We start from the raw sequence: 22,623 nt of genomic DNA, 5'->3' as shown, positions 1-22,623 counted from the left end.
TCCTTATATTCTAAACATAAATGTTATTGAAGTATAGTTTATATTCAATAAAACGTACTCATTTTAAACACACAGTTAAATGAGTTTTGACAAATATACAAAACCTTGTAACTATGTCCCCAATCAGGATACATCATCTCAGAAAACGCCCCTGTACACCTTTGTATTCATTGCTCCTGACCCCAGTGCAGGCAGACACTGATTTCTGCAGCATAAATTGGTTTTATCTGTTCTGAACCTTTATAACAGAAACATATGGTATATGCTTCTTTTGTGTTCGGCTTTCTTCGCTCAGCATGTTGATGAGACTCACTGATGTTGTTGCATGTATCAGTAGTTTCTTTCTTCGTATTGCTGGGTAGCATTTCATTATATGAAGAAACCATATATTCATGCTATCATCTGTTCGTGAACATTTGGGTTGCATTGAGATTTTGCTATCGTAAATCAAATTTCTAGGAATACATGTATAAGTGTTTTTGTGAACATATGTTTTCATTCCTCTTTGAGTAAATTTCTAAAATTGGAAATGGCTATGCCATTTTATATATTCCTACCAACAATGTATGAGTTTCAGTTGCTTTATACCCCACACTTGCTGATACTTGGAAGTGTCAGTCTTTTTAATTTTAGCTATTTTAGTGTGTACTGGTATCTTATTACAGTTTTAATATTCATTTTGTTCATGACTAATGCTGTTGAGAATTTTTTATGTGCTTTTGTCATCATCTTCTTTTTCTTGTTTAAATGTACTGGATGTTTTTGGAAGTTGTTTGCTTTTTCTTATTGAGTTATGAGTTCTTTGATATTCTGGATGCAAATCCTTTGTGAAACATATGTATTTAAAATATTTTCTTCCAGTCTTAAGTGCCTCACCTTTTAGTTTTAATAATAATGCCTTTTTATGAGCAAAATTAAAAAAATAGAAGCTTAATTAATCATTTCTTTATTACATATTTGGTGGTTTTGTGTCCTGAAGAAGAACATAACTGAGTAAGAACTTTGCCTAAGTGAAGGCTACAAACATTTTTTCTTCTATGTATATTTCTAGAAGTTTTATAGTTTAGCTTTTAGGTGTATTTTTACAACCCACTTTGAGTTTACTTTCATGCCAACAAAGAGGATAATTATTTTGTATCACACATGTGAACTTTCATGAAAGCTCTGGTAAAGATATTGGATCAAGGAAGATGCCTTCCTTCTTAAGCCAAACACAAGTAACTTTGGGATGAAGCCATGGCTGGAGTTTCTTAGTCTGCTGGGTGAAAATGTTTTGAGAAAATGCATGTAAGAATCAAATTCTTGGATGTATCAAATGTGATTTTATGTAAAACCAAACAAACTCCTTTATTTAAAAAAAACCTCCAGAAAAGTGAAAACATAATTAGCCCCAAATTAGACTGATTTTATGTTTTTTAATGGCCTTTTCAGTGACTTTATAGCCCAGAAGAGAGAATATTAACTGCACTGGCCCATCAGCATGTAAAGTTAAGAGAAAGATTTTCTCCACTGAGTAATTTTTAAAAAATTTTTATGGGGAGGCAATTCTATTTCCCGTCTTTCCTTCTGTTTGCCATTTAATGGTGGATATTAGCCAGGTCATCTTTCATTCCCATAAATGCTTTTCTCAGGACTGTTTTCGTATATCATAAACCAGAGTTTTTCAGCCTTGGCATTGTTGACATTTTGGGCTGGATAACTGTATTAGTTTGCTAGGGCTGCCATAACAAAATACCACAGACTGGGTGGCTTCGACAGTGGGAGCTTGTTTTCTCTCAGTTCTGGAGTTTGGAAGTCTCAGATCAGGTGTCAGCTGGTGTGGTTTCTTCTGAGGCTTCTCTCCTTGGCTTGCAGACGGTTGCATTCCTGCTGTGTCCTCACAGGGTGTTTCCTCTGTGCAAGCACATCCCTGTCTCCCTTTGTGTGTCCAAATACTCTCTTTTTATAAGGACACCGGTCAGATTGAGTTAGGGCCGATCCTAAAGACCTCATTTCACCTTAATCACCTTGTTAAAGGTCCTATCTTTAAGTAGTAACAATTTGAGGTACTGGGGTTTGGTCCACGATCTAGCCCATTCCAACAAAGTTTTTGTTGGGGGGTGCTGTCCTGTATGTTGTCAGATGTTTAACAGCATCCCTCACCTTTACTCACCAGACGCCATTAGCACTCCTCACCTGTGACAACCAAAATTGTCTCCAGACTCTGCCATTGTCCCTTGAGGAGCAAAATCACCCTTGGTTGAGAACTCTTTTCTTAAAAATAGGGAAGACATTTTATAATTTGTTTACTTCCTGTCCCAAAGGTTGATATCATTTTGAACCCAGATACTACTTGAACCTGAATCTCAAAACCACATCCTTTCTATTACATCATGTTCTTCCCACAACCTATACATTAAAAAACTTTTAAGTAAATTTGGGAACATAAATTACCAAACACTTATTAAATGCTATAGTCTTTCTCTCCCTATCATCTGTCATAATATTTAATTCTCATTAACCACACAGAATTTATTCTAGTTTTCTTTCTTTTCATATTTGTACTGCCCCTTTTTGACACTGAGAAATCGCTCAGTACATATAAATGTGTGTGTATATATACATATGTGTTAACCTCCTGATATGTGTCTAATTTCTCATTGCCACTGTCACCACTGATGTCCCATCCCCAGATGTGCATGCCCTCTTTGTCCTGTTGGGCTCCAATACCGCTGGGCTGCTCCCTTGCATAGACACTCCCCTCACAACATTGTGCCCTGTGCTGGGGTGCCCCTGCATAGGTGACCTCCTCAGCTTGCTTGGTAATGACCTCAACTGGGTTGCCCTCCTTCCAGGGTGACTTTCTCATCCTGCTCAGGCCCCGACACCTCATGCTGAGCTACCCCTTACACAGACCCCGCTTTCCTCCTCTCAAACTCCGTCATTCTACTTGAAGCAGCCCTCCTAGCTCTAATCTACCAGTGTTAGATTCCTGTACTTGGAATCTAATCCCCTGTCAGGCCCTCTAGCCAACCTCACAAGGATGCTCTCCTCACCTGTATGGGCCTGTTAGCTCCTGCTGGTCTGATACTATTTTTGACCCCTCAGACTGGCCACTCTGCTCCCTGCCCTCTTGCATAAACATCTATATACTTCACTCAGCCCCATCTAATGGCTTTAGATTGATTTTTTTTTTTTTCTTCAGGAAGGGAATACTATAGAGGCAAAAAGACTTTTAAAGAGGTCAAATGGAATGACAAGAATTTGATCAGGAGAGACCTTGTTCAAATCAAGATTCGTCATCTTTTCCCCAGGCTAGCCCTTCCTCCCTTTTCTATCTATGGGGGCATTCTCCTAACTGGCAGTAAGCTCTTTTGTGAAAACAAAAATTATAGTTGGTGAGCATCTGCTAAACACTAGTTCGAAAATTCATTTGTGCGTTTTTTTCTTGAGTCATGGGGGTTTCTTCATTATCTTATATACCTTGAAACCATTGCTTTTGGAGCCGTAAAAGTCTGGGATCATAAAGAAAAAGAAAGGCGCTTAATAAAATGTCATAAGAATGCCAGTTCTCCAGTGTCTTTGGCCCCTGGGGTGGGAAGATTAGCTTCATGTTGGACAGGGATGGTACCCTGGCATCAAAAATCCATTTAAATGTTGGAAATCAGATGTGCTGATTCCTCTTCCAAGAACTGTTGTTAATTCATTGTTTCATTAGACAAGACTTGGACTTTGGCTTCTCTTTTGGTAAAGGAAGAATAGCATTTCCCATTGGCCAAGAAAAGCAGAGGTCAGTTCAATAAAGAATTTAAAGCCAAGACATTCTGCCCTTCTCAGGTAAAAACTTTTATGCAAGTAAAAAGTATTGATTTATTTCTAAAATATTATTATCCTTATTAGAAACACTCCAGAGGGCAAAATACTTTCATTGTTTTGGAAATTAAATGAAAGTACCAGCAAATATTGGCCTAAACATGTAACTAAGTAGGCCATTTCAAAAACAATCATTCATGTCACCAACATTTGAAATAAAATAATCCTGCAAGAAAGTGAATGTTTGGTTATTTGTGATGGGAAAGTACAGAGACTGGCTTCTTGGTCATGGACTTGAATATAGTTAATAGGAATCTGTGGATGTTTGGAGAAAACCAAATTGACCCAAGTACTTCTGGAATACTTCTACTTGATAATTATTTTCCACAACTGTTTTATTCTCTCTTTTCACAAAAAATATCAGAGTATTTAAACTTTAAGTTTATGACTTGTAGCTTCAACTTTAAAACATTAATTTTCCTCCTAAGTAGTTGCTTGGCCAAGTTCTCTCTGTATTATAGTGACTTCGATGACTTCAGCAGAACCATATTCAGATGAAGTTATCAGTATTTACAGTTGGCCTGGAAGGCCAGATGATCAGGCAAAGAGCATACCAGACAAGCAGTCCCGGGTCCATGCTTCAGGTCTGCGGAATCTTAGCTGAGTTATTTTCCTCTTTGGGTTTCAGTGTCATTTGCCAAATAGGAGGTTAATATATATTGCATCACGTTGCCTCAGGTAGCTTTGTGCAACACTAAACAAGGGTGAAAGCAATTTTGGAAATTCTTCAGTGCTACACCTTAAAAAACACCAGTTCATATTTGATTGCCTTTAGGGTGATCTATACTTGTAACTGAAATTATCTTCATTGCCTCATCTACCCCTTTTCTCTCACCATATAGGCTGGAGATTTTGTAGGCCCATTCTATATTTCTGCTACCCTTTTCTACCCTCTCCAGTTTTTCACCCACCTCATTGTTTCTTCCTCATGTTGCATTTCAGTTTTACTATTTTGATCTCTCATCATTGCTCTCAATCCATGTTGAAACTTTTCTTCTTTAGTAATAAGTCAGGAGATAGTGTAGCAGGAACCATTTTTAGCTTCATTCCTATTTGGAAGTGTCACTTCACAAAAGAGCCCTTAACTGACTGGCCAGATTTTGACTAAATGTCCCCAGTAGAAAGCAATATAAAGCTTTTGTGCCTTTTACATGGACTCCTGTTTTAGTGCAGGCACACTGGGGACACATTAACTTGCATAAAAGTAGAACATGGTATCTGATGTTATGACTACACACTGTATATAGAAGAGATGCGGGAGAGATGTTTTCCCAAGAATTGGCATTGTCCCATTGTTCCCTTCACGAACAAGGTTAGAGACTCAAGTGGATGTTATTTGAAAATCTGGAGTGGGAAGTAGCACTTAGGTAATCTGTTATCAGGACACAGAGACTCAGGAGGGAGTGAGCGGGAGTCTAGACCCTGAGAGAAAGACTGTTAAGAGCTGGTAATGTCCCCAGCCGGGATGGGGGCTGAGTATACAAGAGGGTGCTAGGTATTAAGAAACAACTAGATTAGAGGTAGTGACCAGGCTGTTGAATCAAAAAGAAGCCAGGTTATCAGAGTGGGGGAAATAGTCTAGCACTGTTTTTAATTCAAAGTGAATGATGCCATGCTTGGTGAGTTTGAGTTGAAGCTCATTAAATCATTTTAGCCTGAAGCAAAATTTGTGTCAAAAATCAAGTTGTTGCTGCGGCTAATTTATCTATGGAAAAGGTGTTCTCCAGAGGCTGGGAAGGAGGTAAGGCTGGCTGACTGACATCAGCTTTGTCAGGAAAAGAAAAGTGGCTTTGAAATCAATGTGCCTGCATTCTAGTTCAATCTCATACAACACTGTAACTGAACAAGCTATTGATTTTTCTGAGGATCAGTTTTCTTACCTATAAACCGGGTGTGTGATATTGTTTATGTAATAAAGGTTATTGTAAGGCTTAAGTAAAATGATACATAGTTTTGGGAACTACACTAAGCTATATATTCACTGATATTCTCACTGACTTTAAAAATAGTATTTCTACTACTTTCACGTGTGAGAAAAGCAAAGAGGCTAGAAAAAATTTTGAAACTATATGCAATGCTAACTGTTTCTCGGTTCAACATACTCCCTTTAGGAGTCAGTTTCTTAAACAAAATTAGGTTTTTGGGCTTTTTTTAGCAAATGCTAACAAGTTATTCTTTCATTCAACAAATATTTATTGAGCCTCTACTATATGTAAGGCACTGTTGTAAATGCTTGGGATATTTCATACATGAATCAAACAAAAATCTGTTATACTGGAGCTGACATTCTGGCGGGAGAAGGTAGACTATAAACGATGAGCATAATATACTTCATATATTAGAATGTGCTAAGTGTGATGGAAAAACTGAGAGTTGGAAGTTTAAAGGGAGTAGTGAGAATAGGCCTCACTGAAAGATGATATTTGCAGGAGGACTTGCGGAGATGAGTGAGCCATGTGGGTATTTGGGTGCAGAGTGCTCCGGGGGGAAGGGAGTGGCCAGTACAAAGGCCTTGAGGTGAAGCTTGTCTGCCCTGTTTTAGGGAGGGTATTGGAAAACTATAGCGCATGGGCCAAATCTGACCCACCAACAATTTTTGTCAACAAAGTTTTATTGTTGACAAAACACAGCCATGCTCATTGTTTACATGTAAAGTATGGTTTCTTTTGTGCCAGGAAAAGAAGTTGAGTAGTTGCAATAGAAACCTTATAGCCTCCAAAGCCTTAACTATTTAACATTTGAAAAACTACCAAACACTTTTGACAACCCTGCTCTAAAGACCAGTGCTGGAGTGGAGTGAAAAAAAAAATACAACAAATTTCTACTTTTTCTTGTTTGTAAGGGAAGAGATTTTTGAAAAATCATTTATTCATTATGTTTCTTTATGAGTTTCTTTTCAACTTACTTAGACTGTATCTAGAGAAAACACATTATTAATACATAGATCCATTTTTTAAAAAAAGATTTTATTTATTTATTTTTAGAGAGGGAAGGGAGGGAGACAGAGAGAGAGAGAGAGAAACATCAATGTGCGGCTGCTGGGGGCCGTGGCCTGCAACCCAGACATGTGCCCTGACTGGGAATCGAAACTGTGATGCTTTGGTTCGCACATAGATCCATTGTTTGAGCAGATCAGACAAGGCATCCTACTGCATTATCATCTTTATTTTTCCTAATAGGGGCAATCATGCTTTTATTTATTCTTTTAATTTTGTTTTTGAAAGAAAACAGCCAGCCTTTTTGCAAAGAACATTAAAAAACAAAGGGTGACTGGAGTGTGATACCAGGCAAAATCCAACAGGTGGCTGTATTTCTCAAAGTTTCAAAACCAGACTGCCTATTGCGTGCAAATTTCCACCTAAATTTGCAAGTTACTGCACATTAATTCTGTAATTCCAGGATCATTTTTTATGGCAAAGTGCTAAGCAATGGGAAGCAGGAGAGGTCATCACATAACCAGAGATTATTTCATTGACTTTATCCAGATTAGTGCTTCTGTTGCTCATTCAACAGATTCATAGCCAATATTTATCCATATCCTGAGTCTGGTTAGCACTGTGTGGTACCCTCTTACATTAAATAGAAAATACACAGAATAGTTGAGAATCTGTAACTAAAAATGTTGAATAGAGTTCTAGATGCATAATAGCAGTTGAGTGAATGTGGAAGTTATTTGGTCCCTTGGAGTAATTTAATCAGTAAGACATTAACAGTAATTTTTACTTCATAGTATTTGAGAAGGTTTTATACAGTATGTTGGTAAGAGTCCTTAATTTTTATCAAGAGGTTTATACAAAATATTATTATTAATTTCTCTTCTCTCAAACTTTTTTCCACATTCTACCTTATTTATCAGAAAATGTCTATGCGTAGATCTCATCTCAGCAGTTTTGAATAATCTCCACGTGATTGCTTTGACCCTGTTGTTTGGAAGATTTTGAGCTCATTCTTTTTCTTAGCACTGGCATATGGACATCTGAAGCCATGTCATTCCCTGACGTGTCTCCAGGTATTTTCTCCTGAATGTTTCTGTACTTATGTTTGTCTTCTACTAATGCCATTGTCCAAAATGAAATCTAGTTTTACTTCAAGTTCTTGACTTAAACTCTTTTTTTCAGGTTGGTATGTTTGTTTCTTTTGTCAGACTTTGTCTTTGCAGTCCTTATAAAACAATGCTATCCCCAGGACATTATTTTGATGTTATAAGTCAATGTGCAAAAAATGAAATTCAGCAATTTATATATTATGTACAAGACATCATGTTAAAAGCTTAGTATATAAAATTCTCACCTAACATGAATGAGGGACCCATGGATAGAGTCAGGGGGAGGTGGGATTGAGGGTGGGAGGTGGGAGGGGGTGGGGGGTAAGTGGTGGTGGGAAAATGGAGACGACTGTATTTGAACATCAATTAAAAAAAAGTTAAAAATTCTCACCCAGGAAGGTTATAATCAAATGTGAAATATAATAAGAGACGATAATTTCTATGCTACAAGTCAGAATAATCTTCTCTTCCCTACTTACTACATTGCCAGATATCCACTTCCATAGTAGTTCCTCTCTACAGAAATAGTAAAGAGCTGTTTGTGGAAACGAGAGACGTTTTCAGGCTGTATCTGCCTCATATGTGTGCCTCTATTTCCAGATCAGCCACGTGAAGTCACCACAGAGTCCCCATGCTCCTCCCTGCCCCGGGCCTGAAGGATTCATTCCGAATGAGTTCCATCATCTATACAGTGGGGAAGAGGTTTCTACATTTTTTTAGTCTTCAAAATACTGTAGTTTATACTCATGACTTTGTCTAACACACAATTTGAAAAAGTACAAAGAGTAAAACAATCAGGAGCCTGTATTGTTTAGAGAAGGTCAATGGAAAAGATTACAATTTCTTCTAGGGATTAAAAGACACTGGCTGAGTTGGAAGAGAAGTTTGAGAAGTTTCCATATTTATAGCAAACCCAAAAAGCAAATGGGACCTCTGTTGTTTACTAAAGGTTTACTCATTAAAGCTTAGGAAAGTAATAGTCATGCAGTAATTCAACAAACATTTACTTAATGCATTTTATGTGTCAGGCACTCTGGTAAATGATGATATAATGATAAAAAAGCAGATATAATCTCTTTTTTCACTGAGCATATTAGTTTTCTATAGCTGCTGTAACAAATTACCACAAACGTTGTGGCTTAAAACAACATATATTTATTATTTCACAGTTCTGGAGGTCAGAAATCCAACCTGGGTCTCACTGCGCTAAAATCAGGATGGGAAAAGGCAGCATTGCTTCCTGGAGTCTCTAGGGCAGAATCCTTTCCTTGCAGGATTCAAAGGCTGGGCTTGTGGCCCTCTTTCTCTACCTTCAAAGCCAGCAATGTCCTGATTCTTTTATTTTGTTTTTTAATATATGTTTATTGATTTGAGAGAAAGAGAGAGAGAGAGAGGTGAGGGAGAAACATCCATTAGTTGCCTTCTATATGTGCCTTAACAGGGCAATGAACCTGCAACCTAGGTATGTGTCCTGACTGGAGATCAAACCCCCAACCTTTTGTTGTACTGGATGATGCTCCAACCAACTAAGCCACACCAGCCAGGGCTGTTCTGACCTTTTCTATGATCACAGATGGAAAAAGTTCTCCACTTTTAAGAACTTATATGATTAGATTAGACCTACCTAAAAAATCTGGGGTATTCTTGCCATCTCAAGCTCTGTACCCTTAATCACATTTGCAAAGTCTCTTTTGCCTGGTGAAGTAATATATTCACAGGTTCTGGGATTAGGGCACGGACATCTGAAGTGACATTATTCTTTCTGCCTATTGTATGGAGCTTATAGTCTCGTCCATGAGTAGCAAATTCAAATGCCAACAGGGCAGGCAGGCAGGTGACCGAAATGAATGAGATCTGTGGATGAAGGCAGAAGGGAACTGGAGCGTTCACACTGATTGCAAACACGTGTGGATGCTGGCTCTGGGTTGCCACATCTCATCCTATTTTGAGAAAAAACAGAAATCTGGAGTATGCAAAATATACCAGTTTTTAAAATGTGAGCAACTGTCTTAGGTTGACTCTCCAGAAGCAGACCCTGAGTCAAAAATTGGTATATGAGTAGTTTATTTAGGAAGTCCTCCCAGAGAAACTGGGAAGGGAGTGGGAGAATCAGGATCAGAAAGGGGAAAAATCCCAGCAAGGGTGCAATCTCAGGCAAAGTCCTATAACCTGATCCCACAGGGAAACTGTGGAGCATAAGTCATATCTCATACCCGCAAGCAGAGCAAGGGAGCTGGGGCTTTTGTAATTGTGCACTGCTCAGCCATTGGTTAAGAGAAACAGACACCTGAGGGGCATGCACACTGCCTGGCATTACTTGGAAGATTATGAACAACAGTGCTGGTGTTGTCTTACTCGGCCTGATCATTCTAATACCTCTAGACATCAGAGTAACAACAATTGTTAAAAGTATCTGTGTGGTTAGATGAACATTGTAGTTCTAAATGCCCTTCTAATCTAGGGAAGTATGCACAGGAGATGGCAATAATGTCATAAGATGTCATAGGTTAGCCAGTTGAGCTCACATGTTCTTATAGGCAGGGCATGGGTAGTAGACCTGGCTAGTGTTGACAAGAAAAATTTATTCCACTCTCTTTGGTCCTTCCTTGGAAACCACTATCCATTGCCTGAGACTATATCTCACACTTGATTTTGCAACTAAAAAGAATATCATTAGCCCCTTTGATACAGGTTTATGGGGTAATTTGGCTTCCTTTGGAATGTTAGGGATTCTGTGTTTTCTAGGGGTCACAAAGAAGATGCCGGTTTTTATTTACATATCTTCCAAAGCACTAGAAGAGCCCAAATGCATTAAAAAAATTGCCACACAGTAATTAAGACATTGGGGCAAATTGGTTACTTTTTCAGAACTCAAGATAAGTCAGTTGATATTTTTTTGAATTTAAGGATATTTGCAACTTTTTTGTCATTCCTTTCCATAAGATTTTTGTAGGAATTTTGAGGATAAATAAATTTGGTGAACCCAACTAGTTACAAGTTAAGCTACTTGTAGGTCATTTTTGGATGCCTTGAAGAGGATGGAAATGATATTAGAAAGTAATAGTAAGGCAGCTGAAAATTTTGGAAGCCAATATTTTAATTATAATACTGTTTACAGAGCTGAATGAAATTGGAAAAAGAGAGTGGTCAACTCTATCATGCACGAGGGAACATGTGGTGCTACTCTAGGGATAATGGCATGAGTCTTATTAAGGAAAGATTATATGACTGTGCAGGGAAGGCTTTGGCTCAGCTGTGGTTGTCTACTCTTACCCCTGCCACAGTTACAGGCTCACAATATTCTAGATGTTGCAACTACAATCAGTTGCCCAACTAAACAATAGGATCCATATGGACACATTTGCCTTGTGGAGTTCACATCACAATTTTTCATTAAAAAATTTCTTTTAATTTGTTTAATGTACCAGCACCATGTACTAAAGGCTACTAGTGAATTAATTTAAAAGCCAGCTCATAAAAAAAAAAGAGTCAGAAATCTGGAGTATGCAAAATATATTTGTTTAAACAAATTTATTTTGTTTAAACAAATATATTTGTTAAAAAAATATTTTTTAACAAAAAGTATTTGTTAAATTCCTAGCAGTTTTCCATGAGGCCAATAACTTGGATTTGTTTTTAGAGACTGTTGTGTAAACTGCTCATATAATTTGGTAGTATCTCTTACCTTATGTTTTATCTTTACATTGTCATGTGTGAGGTCTCAGATATCATCTGCAAAACAGTGGTGGAGACAGAGGTGATGCAGTCAAACACACATGGAGTATAGGCTACTTATCCAAAAATGGTGATGGGGTCAAAAGGACTCTCATTTGGAAGTGGGGAGACTTGGTTGTGGTTTTTCTAGTGTGTGACGATGCATGAGTGTCCTAGCCTCTGCATATCTATTTTCTCATCCTCAAAATGAGGGGTTTAAATTTAGATAACTTTGGAAGTCTTTTCCAGCTCTGACATTTTGCTCCATTTTCAGACTAGGGACAGATCAGGATGGCATCACTGTCTCCTCCCTTGCTCAACTGATTTATCCTACACTTTGGCCATTTCCCTTCTAAACTTGAAATCCAAGCTTTGGAAATCCTAGCTGTTTGGAAGTGGCTGGACCCTGTAAAGGGAGTTGCTAGACTTTCTCCTAGTCAGCCAAGCAATTTGTTCCCCCAGCTAACCCCACAGAATTCATCTTTGTGTTTCCATTCTTTTCATTTTGACTCCAGGGCAGTGAAGAACATTGCTCCCAAGATACCAGCCAAATTTAATTTCTCTGGCCACTTTCAGCTGGTGGTCCTGAGAGGAAACAGGGAGGATCTGACAAGTTGGTCTCTAGAGAACAAGGGCTATATGGCTCCTTCTCCCTGCAGCATCCAGACTCTACTGGACAGACACTGGTGAAGGCCGTACACTGGGATCAGGTGTTAGGACCACTCCTGTCTTTAGGAATACGGATGTTCTTTTCTGAGAGAGCACTCTTTCTTTCCTGGACTTCTGGGCTTGTTTAAAAAGTTGAAAACAACTCATACTAATGACATGTGTCATTTGTTTTTTCTCCCTTATTTCTTTGATTCTGTATTTTTGCTAGAACAATTTGTAAGCTCCTTTAGAAGCTGATATTTCTTCTTTCTATGAAAGAAATTCTGTAGCCTGTAGAGGATGGGGAAGGAAGGGAGGAGAGGGGAGAAAATGAACCACTTTCACTTCCTTGCTAGGCCCCCTTCTTATTGTGGAGATTTATACAATATTATGAATGACATGTGAGTGGGAGGACATGGAAGGAGACACCTATTTCTCTCTTAAATACTATAAAACACACATTTTTATCTAAAGAGTCATATATAGTTAGAGGAGAGTGAGTGTAACTCAGAGAATCCTGGGTCTTATGGCCTTGACTCTGTATGTAGGCATGCTTCCCTTTGGCCAGGTACCAGAGGGCTGTATGGGGCTGTCTATCCCAAGAGCCCAACACAGTTGCTCAGCACCTATTTCTTGTCCATTGACTCATTCTAATTATTTACTAGGCTCAACAAACAAACAAACAAAACATCCCCCCCAAAACCCAACCCGTTCGACTGAAATAAAAATCATTCTCAATTTTAGGATTGTATGAAAGGGACACCTACCCCAAGGTAATATAGAAGAGCTTTATAGGGAGATGTCTTTTGTATCTCAGGGTTTCTTAACCTTGGCACTATTGACATTTGGCTGGATAATTCCTTTATTGGGGGAGATGCAGGAGTGCCCTGTGCTTTGTAGGACATTTAGCAATTTCCTTGGTCTTTACCTGCAAGATCCCAATAGCATTCCTTGCTCTCAAAGTTGGGACAGCAAACAGCATATGCAGATATTGCCAAATGTCCACTAGGAAACATAATCTTCCTTGGTTGAGACAACTGCCTTATATGAAATAATTCTTTGTTTACCCCATTCTATCACATTTGACACAATGGTGTCTGCTATATGGAAGCAAGTCAATTTGCCCAAAACCAATTTGACAAAAGCCAATTTCATCAAATGTCATTTTCCAAAAGATCAAAGCTAAATGAGAATTTACCAAATTTATCATATTTACTCAATTCATGAAAAGTTGTTTTAAGGAATTTTCTTTCTGAATATATTAAATGCATTTTCAAGAAAAAATATATTTTTAAGAAGTGTATACTCAAATTTTTGGAAGATATTTAAAAATATTATTCTTAAACATGTTTTTGGAAAATCAACAAAGCAGGTAAACATAGCAAACTGTTTTTCAGTAAATTGGTTTTCAGAAAAGTGATGTCAAGAAACTGACTTACAGTTCTACCATATCTGCCCCCACGGTAGTCAGAGTGGTACTTGTCCCTGGGAGCAGCCCGGTGACCATGAAGGTAACTCGGTAGGCATGTTAAGAAGGTACAAATCTTGAAAAGAATAAAACAACAGGTATGTCGTTGTCACTGCTCTTTGTAGCAAAGAAAATGAAACGTATCTCAGCTTGAGTAAATATTTTATACACTGGTTCACAAAGCAAGCATTTTTTTTTCTGTTCAGGCTTGTCCCATTTTTTCTTTTCTTTTTTTCTTTTTGGTTTAATCTTTATTGTATTTGTTTTCCATGACCATTTCCCCCCTTATTTACCCACCCTCCAGCAATCACAACACTACATTTTTGCATTAATATCATACTTCCTGTGCCTACATTAAAATAGTAACTTGGCCTTTAAGCTGAAGTAACATATAGTACCTACCCAGATGGAACTCTCCTTTATTTGACTTCTTCAATTGACACAATTTTTATAATTTTTCCATATTAGTTATAAGAGCAGCATGAGTTTAGAGGTGGGCAAGAAAACAATGCTATGTACACCTATTGTATTTCAGTTAATGTGTGGAGGTTTTATTTGGGAAGTTTATGGTGGGGAGAAGTATAGTTGAAAAATATAGGGGAGGAAAAGAAAAATATTCTAAGACTCTTTATGTCCTGTAGTACCCCTAAAGCTCCACCATTTTATTTATTCCTTTGGGTTAAATAGTAAGATGGAGAATAGCAGATGGGGAAAGCATGGCCTCTGAAAAGGGAGCAACATTATTATTATTTTTAAAACCTCACCAGAGTATTTTTTTTAATTTGAGAGAGAGAGAGAGAGAGAGAGACAGAGAGAGAGAGAGAGACAGAGAGAGAGAGGGAGAGGGAGAGGGAGGAGAGAGGAGAGAGGAGAGAGAGAGAGAGAAACATTGATATTTGTGTCCCCTACATGCCCCAACCGGGGATTGAATCCACAACCTAGGTATGTGCTCTGACCAATAATCAAACCCGCAACCTTTTTGGTGTGCAGGATGACTCTCCAGCCAACTGAGGCACCCTTCCAGGACAATAGAGACATTATTTAAAAGGTGGAAGGATTCTGGGGATGCCACTTGATTTAATTATATTTTACATTCAAGTAAGGCTGAATGTTATCGGTTTACCTAGATGTCATCTTAAAGAATACTTTCAGAGGGATAATAAGCATACAAGACTTGCCCATGTGAATGGAGACTGGTGGGGAACCCTGGGATCATAAAACCTGGTCAAAAAATTCTCTGCTTGGGTTGCTGGAAGTTAGAGGTGTCAGCTGGCAGGCATGAGTGCCAGAGGCGGGAAGGGAGAGAACATTTCAAGGGAAAGTATAATACATAAGTTCAGGTCAAACCCTCTCTCATCATATTGTGTTCTTATTTTTTAAACTAAGGTTAGCCTGGTTGGTAAAACTTAGAGAAGATGCTTTTTTTTTTAAAGATTTTATTTATTTATTTTTAGAGAGGGAAGGGAGGGAGGGGGGGAGAGAGAGAGAGACACACACACACACACACACACATCAATGTGCGGTTGCTGGGGGTTATGGCCTGCAACCCAGGAATGTACCCTGGCTGGGAATCGAACCTGGGACACTTTGGTTCCCAGCCCATGCTCAATCCACTGAGCTATGCCAGCCAGGGCTGAGAAGATGCTTTTTGATGTTTGAATATTTAGATATTTATTTATTTAAATATTTCTTAAATTTTAATTGTTGTTCAAGTACAGTTTTCTGCCCTTTACCCCAATCCCAGCCCACCCTCCCACCTCTCCCCTCCTCCCTCCCATCTCCACCCCCCTTTGTTTTTGCCCATGTGTCTTTATACTTGTTCCTGTATCCCCTTCCCCTTTTCTCCTGAAATTCCCTCCCCTCACCCCTCTGGTCACTGTCAGCCTGTTCTCAATTTCAGTGTCTGGTTATATTTTGCTTGTTTGTTTGTTTTGTTGATTAGATTCCTGGTAAAGGTGAGATCATATGATATTTGTCTTTTACCGCCTGGCTTATTTCACTTAGCATAATGATTTCCAGTTCCATCCATGCTGTCTCCATGCTGTTTGAATATTTATTGATTTTATAACTCAACAGCATGTTACACGATGGGAAATATGCTGTTGATTTTCTTCTATCTTTTCTTTCTGATCAGCTTAGACTCAGCTTCAGAATCCTTCTCATCATGCTACTTTCAGCAGTCTCTACCAAATAATTAGAGTTGGCACATGAGTTAAAGCTCGCTTGTTATCTCTGATTTTGCAGGTCAAGATGTATAACTATTTTTACTAAGTTATCCTCTAAGAAATCTTCATATTATAGCACTCACAGAATTTTGGACAAACCCAGATCCTTGCCTTGCTAGTGCCACTTTTTGACATGGACTTTGCAGTATACTTGGCTGGAGTTAAATAGCCTAGAAGCTTTCCCCTAATATAGCACATTGTCTCATTCTTTCACAGAACTTTGAAAATTCAAATCTTTTATTTGAAGGCAGAGAACTTTAAACACCCCATAAATACTTGCTCACTTGATTTTCTACAAATTCTTACATTGTCACCACTGAAAGCATGGTTCTGTACAACTCAATACCTATTTTATTTTATTTCTAAAGTATATTTATTAGCACTGGGGACAGAGAAACAAAGGAAAGGTTTAGGGTAGAAAAAGCAACAGGAGAGAGCCTACATGGTGCTCTGCTTTGGCTCTCCAGAAACATCATAGAAAGGAAGTGAGCCCCAGCGGGGCTGCTGTTAGCTCACTGAAAAGTCAGAGAAATGGAGGTCTTGGAGACAGGATCAGTGAGTAATCCCAGGACAAGCTACTACTACCTGTGTCTCCCTTGGTTGCAAATCTCATGGGAACCTTTAGCGTTTAGGAGAAAAGGAAAAATGCACACCTGAGAATGAGGAATGGCATGTGCGTGCTTCAGAGGAGCCTACTCAATTCCCATTTTAATTAGAGATTCTATTCTCCGATGTTTTACCCTTAAGGGGAAGTCAGAAAGCTCACCTCAGTGCACAGATGTAGAGTTCAATGCCACAAGGTTATTCCTATGCAGTGCTGGAGCTCTTCTCCCACACTACTTTGCCTTGTTATGTTTGGCTTTATAAAGGACAAGTTTTTAGGAACTTAGAAATATAGCCTTTATCAGTTACAATTACATTGAAATCTCTCTTTGAAATAAAATTTATAACTTTGGCCAAAATAGATATACCCTTGCCTTTCTCATTCTTATGTTCCATGTTTCCTCAACTGACTTTGAAATGTTTTCTTAGACAAATCAACTGTACTTGTCCATTTTGTAATCTTTTTGAAAGAAGGTCAAAACTTTATTTTATACACATATTCATTATATATACAAACATAACATTTCCAACTTGTGGGAGTTACATTAATTGTGTTCTCAGTAGTTTGGCTACTGCCTCATCATCTGTCCAGTTATTTGTTTGGTCAAGCCACAAGCATTGAACTTCTACTGAGAGCCAGGAACTGTGACAGGAGTGACAGGAAAGATGAACTGGGAGACCGTGGCATTGTTCCTTTGCTGGTAGATGCAGAACCATGTCAGTGCTCTTTTGCTATAACAACTACAGGTTAGTCCTCATCTCTTAACTTAGGAAATAGAAAACTAGTTTTGTGTCTCCTGCACAGAAAACAGTTAATATTATATTTGAGTAGCTTTAGATTCCATTATCTAGGTCATGTTTTTGGACTACATTAGTATTAGTCTCTTTACTAAAATCTGTTATGTTCTTATAAATGTCACTGGTAACCCATATTCTTTCTTTCCTGAACTTGTATTGATACAATTGATTTTATTCTTGTTCTAAGTATAGGTTATTTTATTCTCATAAAACTTGATGCCAGTATCAGCCATATTTTTGAGTCCAGAGAGAATGTTTTGAATTTATGTCCTATTGATATAGATCTCCAAAACATTGGTTTTCTAAACATTATGTTAGCATGCATTTGCCTTCATATGAATCGCTGATAAACACATGGACTAGGACAAGGCCAAACACAGCCTTAAAGTGCAGTATCTCTTCAGTCAGGCACAAATCCCCTTTGCTCTGCCAAAACCTAGCTTACATTTCTTCAGCTTATCTATAAACTTATTTCTAGAGAGTTTGTCAAATGTTTTAAGATGTTCTCCCTTATCTACAAATTTTGTTCCTTTAAATTGTAAATAAAATTACTCTTGAATAACTTCAAATTAGATCTGGGGATGGGCCATTTTCAGTTCTTATGATGGAGCAAAATGTGGAAAGCATCTCTCTAAGAGAGATAAATTAGTCCATGCATATGACACTGGATTGCAGATGGAAAGACAGGAAAAAGCAGCACAGGAGGGGAAGCCATTAACATGAGTGGGCCATCAGTGGGCTAGGCAATGAAAGCCCCAGCTAAGGTGTAAGAAGTAAACATGGAAAGGATGGGAGAAATCCAATGCATATTGGAAGGAAAGATCAATATAACTCCTTTTTTTTTTTTTAAAAAAAAAAGGTTTTCTTTCTTTATTTTTAGAGAGAAGGAAAGGGAGAAAGAGCAGAGAGAAACATCAATGTGCGGTTACCTTTCATGTGCCCCCTGCTGGAGATCTGCAAGCCAGGCATGTGCCCTGACTGAGCATTGAACTGGCAACCCTTTGGTTCGCAGGCTGGCACTCAATCAACTGAGCCACATCAGCCAGGTCAATAGGACTTCTTGATTTTAAGGGAAATTCAAGGACAACTCTGGACACCCAAAATGAAGATGTTTGGAAGGCTATCTAATATTCTAATATGCGCAGGTTGTTTAAAGAGTGGTTTTTATTCTGTCTTTTATAACATATCTTACATAGCATTTGGTATAGAACAGGAGACAATTATCAATGTCAATTTAATTTGAAATAACAAGTATAAAGACAGTCTATTCTTTCATTCATGACACACCACTTCCCCCCACTCCTCTTAGTTTCCCCCCACTCCCCTCATTCCTAGCTCTTCAAGATGTTTAAGTCAAGTGAGTCCACAACTCAAAATGCATGGTAATTGAAATCTGGGCAAGAGGTTAAGATTAGAGATAACGGAGAATGTAGGAAATCACACAGGATGAGAAACAGAGGACTGTCATTTCAGAGATTGTCATTTCAGTGAAAGAAGTAAAGAAAGACAGCTGAAACAAAGGTTAATTGGTGGGGGGATAGGAAAAACAAAATTTAACAAAGGAAATCCAATACATTGTCTAGCTTTGCGCAGTGGCAGTATCATACATAGCCAATGAGGTTTATCCAAGGCACAATTATTGCTAATTGAAAACCAATACATTGTCTTCCGGTAGCAGAGAATGGTCAAATATACAAATGTTACTCAAATGAGATAATTTGGATTTGTTTAGAATGATACTGGTAACTTTATAGGTTAATTATCATAGCTTTGAAAGGATAAACAACAAATTATAATACATGCTTGGTTAAATAGGGAAGTGGATTACAGAGACAGGTATATTGACAAGAGGTGCATTGAACTGCTTATATTTTTAGATGGGAGAGATGTGAGTGTGTTTCAAGACAGGAGGGAAGAGGATAATTTAGAAAGGGAGGCTGAAAGTGCTGACGTGTTTTCTTGTAATGTTAACTGCAGGAAAGGCATTTGTGGAGATGAGAAGAGTTGGGGTTGAAAGAACAAGAGGAAATCTTATTTTTAGGACCGTGGTGGCTTCTTCCCCTGAGACTGGGTGCAAAGGATAAATATAAAAAGGTCAGCAGATTCAGATACTGCCAGAACTTCTCAAAAGTAGTTCTACTAATTTGAAGTTTAATATTCCAGCATTCACATGCTCATCTTCTTGTTACCTTCATTTAAGACTTGGCTAGTTTATCCTCTGGGTGATGATTAATTCCCTTAAACTCCCCTTCTCCACACCTTCTGAAAACTCCATTACAGATAGGTGTGAATGGGGAGCACAGGCAGGGTCCCCTTTACTTGGACTCAGTTACTTTAGGGTTCTAAATATGAGGTGGTTTAAGGGGCACTGATGGAGATTCCTAACCACAAATAATTGTCCCACCAGTGAAGCAGAGAACCTGGACTTTCACCTTTAAGAGTTTATCTTTTTGTTTGACCAAGTGTTTTTTAAAAATTCAAAAATTCTTTGGAGTTTTCACCTTTTAAGATTGGCCACAAGCTGTTTTAATTTTATTAAACATTAGGGCAGCATCACTCTTAGAACATTTTCTTCCTTTGTTTCTTTCTCCCATAGTTCCTTTTTTTCATTCTTCCTTTGCATCTTCCTTCTTTCTGTAAATAATGAGTCCTTATGGCATCACAAATACTATGTGAGGCTGGGGATACAAGGATGAATATGAATGCTGAAGTACCTCATAGTTTAAACAGGCACATGGATATCAATTCAATGATAGCATAATGAAGTAAATAGTAGCTGTGCTAGATCAATACACTAAAGCTGAGGAGTTTTACTGGTGGGTAAGAAAGAAGGGTGATGTCATTTAGAACATACAACAATACTTAGAGGAGGCTTGAGAGGAAAATCCTAGCAGGTAATCTTGGCAGTCAGAAGGTAGCTGTCATAAGGTAGAAAAACACTAAAGCCACAGAATATATTTGGGTCTACCCTGAACACAGGAATGAATGGGTAGACAGATTAGAAACCACAATGCCTAATTCTTGAGCTTCAGTGTTTTTGTTGCCTACCAGTGAGCAACTGGCACTCAATGGTATGTGCGTCTAACCCACAGCTAGGATACAATTTTTCAGTAAGTTCTGCCTCTACTCTCAAACAATAGTATCATAAATTTTCCAAACTAATTTTGGAAGCCAGAATAACCCATTTAAATCATTTTTAACTGGAAAGGTTTAGATCTAATCTCAGTTAATAATGAACTTCAAATGGGATGTTGTCTTTCCTTTAGCAGTTACCCAAATAAATATGGATAATTTATATTTTGATTTATCCCCATGACTCTCAGTGTTAGGACACTGGAATTATTGTCAATGGCAAAACACGAAAGAGGAAAGAGAAGACTGGGACTGGGAAAATGAATTTAAGTCCAACTTTTTCTTACTAAGCACTTCCTTTCTGTACAATTTTATTATTACTTTCACAGAGCTATTAAATGTCATGTTTGGAGTAAATGTCATTAAAATCCAGAGGCAAATTAGAAAAATAACGTCTGACACTAATAAGAAAATATCTGCCTAGAACTACGCAAGCTGGTGGAAAGAGAAGTCTCTGTACCACCACCCTTTCCCGTGCTCCCAACTCAATGCCCATCCTTAACCCTTCCTCTCCACGAGGACTTCTAGGGACAATGCACTTAACCAATGAAGGACAATTGTCTCCCTGGCTTAGAATTGTATTAACTGCTTCAGTTGTAAAGAAAGAACAGTTTATTTTTCCAAAAATGTTCTGCTTAGAACATGACGCAAACCATCCCTCAAAATGGTGATCCGAGAAACAGCACATGATGTTTAGCAGTGCATTCTTTCTGAATGTCAGCGATGTGCCAGCCAGTACTGACATTATAGATTCTGAGTACTGCAATTGTAGAAGCTTTTTAAGGGGAAATTTTTTGTTCCAAACTCACATTAACCTACAGTGAGAAATGATTTTAGGTTGTTTTCAAGAGATTATTTCAATGTTCAGATGCCCTGTGTAATGATAGCAATTAGGTCATAACATTGTTGATGACCCTCTGTGAATACTGGTCTGATTGTGTTGCACATCATCCCGGGTTTAGAAATACCTAAAATACTTCTTTTCTATTAGATCATTGCTTGCCTACAAATTCATTTCAATAATGATTCTACTTAATTGTTTTAATTCTTTCTTAAGACTAAGAATTATCAACCTTTGGAGTAGTGGGGGAAAAAGACAAATATTTAATACTTTGTCTTTTCCAGGGACTTAAAAATAACATATCTTAATATACTTATTTCGTCTTTTTTGATAGTAAATAATTTATTAAGCACCTACTATGTGACATATCCTTTGCTGAGAATATTCCATATATTGTCTCTAAACTTTTCAACAGCCTTTTAGAGGGGAAGTAGCTCAAATGATAGCAGAGATAGATGATGGCAGTGAATCCAAGGTCCATGTTTTAACTAGATCAATTTAATATATCCTGTGTAAGAAATAATGTCTTCACTTAGTTTTCTGCTCACATGTACAACATTTTTCTATCAGAAACATCACCCATTGGACTACATTAATTGTCATTTAAAATCCAGAAGCAAAATATAAAAATTACATCTGAGTTTAACAAGAAAATTTGTTTAAAACTGTACAAACTGATGGAGAGAGAATTCTCTATACTACCACCACATGGTCCCACAGATATCTAGTGAGAATACACTTATCCAATGAAAGATAACTGTTTCATTGGTTCTGTGAGAAGGCATACACCTACTTTAAAAGATGCCACCTCCCCCCCACCCCCCAACAAACCAGTGGCCCCTCAGGTAGCTGAGAATCACTGCCCTCTAGACATCTTCATAGCCTGATACTTCTTTAATTAATTATGAGCCTATATAAAAAGAGTCACACGAAAGACATTTATGTACATCCATAAAATTACTACTGAAAACATGATTCATTACAATTTTGTGTTTCCTAAGAATCATTTGGGCATATTAGTCTTAGAGTTCAATTCTAGAAATATTTGTCTTTTCAATGAAATATTTGACAAAACTTAGGAATATTAACAGCCTTGGCCAGTGTGACTCAGTTGGCTGGAGTGTCATCTCGTAAACCAAAAGGTCATGGATTTTATTTGGCTAGGGCACATGCCTAGGTTGCAGGTTCGGTCCTCGGTTGGTGGGGTGTATGAGAGGCAACTGATCAATGTTTCTCTCTCACATCAGTGTTTCTCTCCCTCTCCCTCTCCCTTTCTTTTCCTCTCTCTAAAAATCAA

At 38.0% G+C, this 22,623-nt stretch overlaps 1 pseudogene; it reads left to right on the top strand.

Moving 5' to 3' along the window:
- The first annotated feature begins 18,934 nt into the window (after nt 1–18,934).
- LOC114491295 lies at nt 18,935–19,089 on the top strand (annotated as a pseudogene).
- The last annotated feature ends 3,534 nt before the right edge of the window (nt 19,090–22,623 follow it).

The sequence above is a fragment of the Phyllostomus discolor genome, chromosome 2, assembly GCF_004126475.2.
Source record: "Phyllostomus discolor isolate MPI-MPIP mPhyDis1 chromosome 2, mPhyDis1.pri.v3, whole genome shotgun sequence".
Lineage (NCBI taxonomy): Eukaryota > Metazoa > Chordata > Mammalia > Chiroptera > Phyllostomidae > Phyllostomus > Phyllostomus discolor.
Note: the sequence above shows the minus strand (reverse complement) of the source record. Positions and strands in the feature narration are given on the sequence as shown.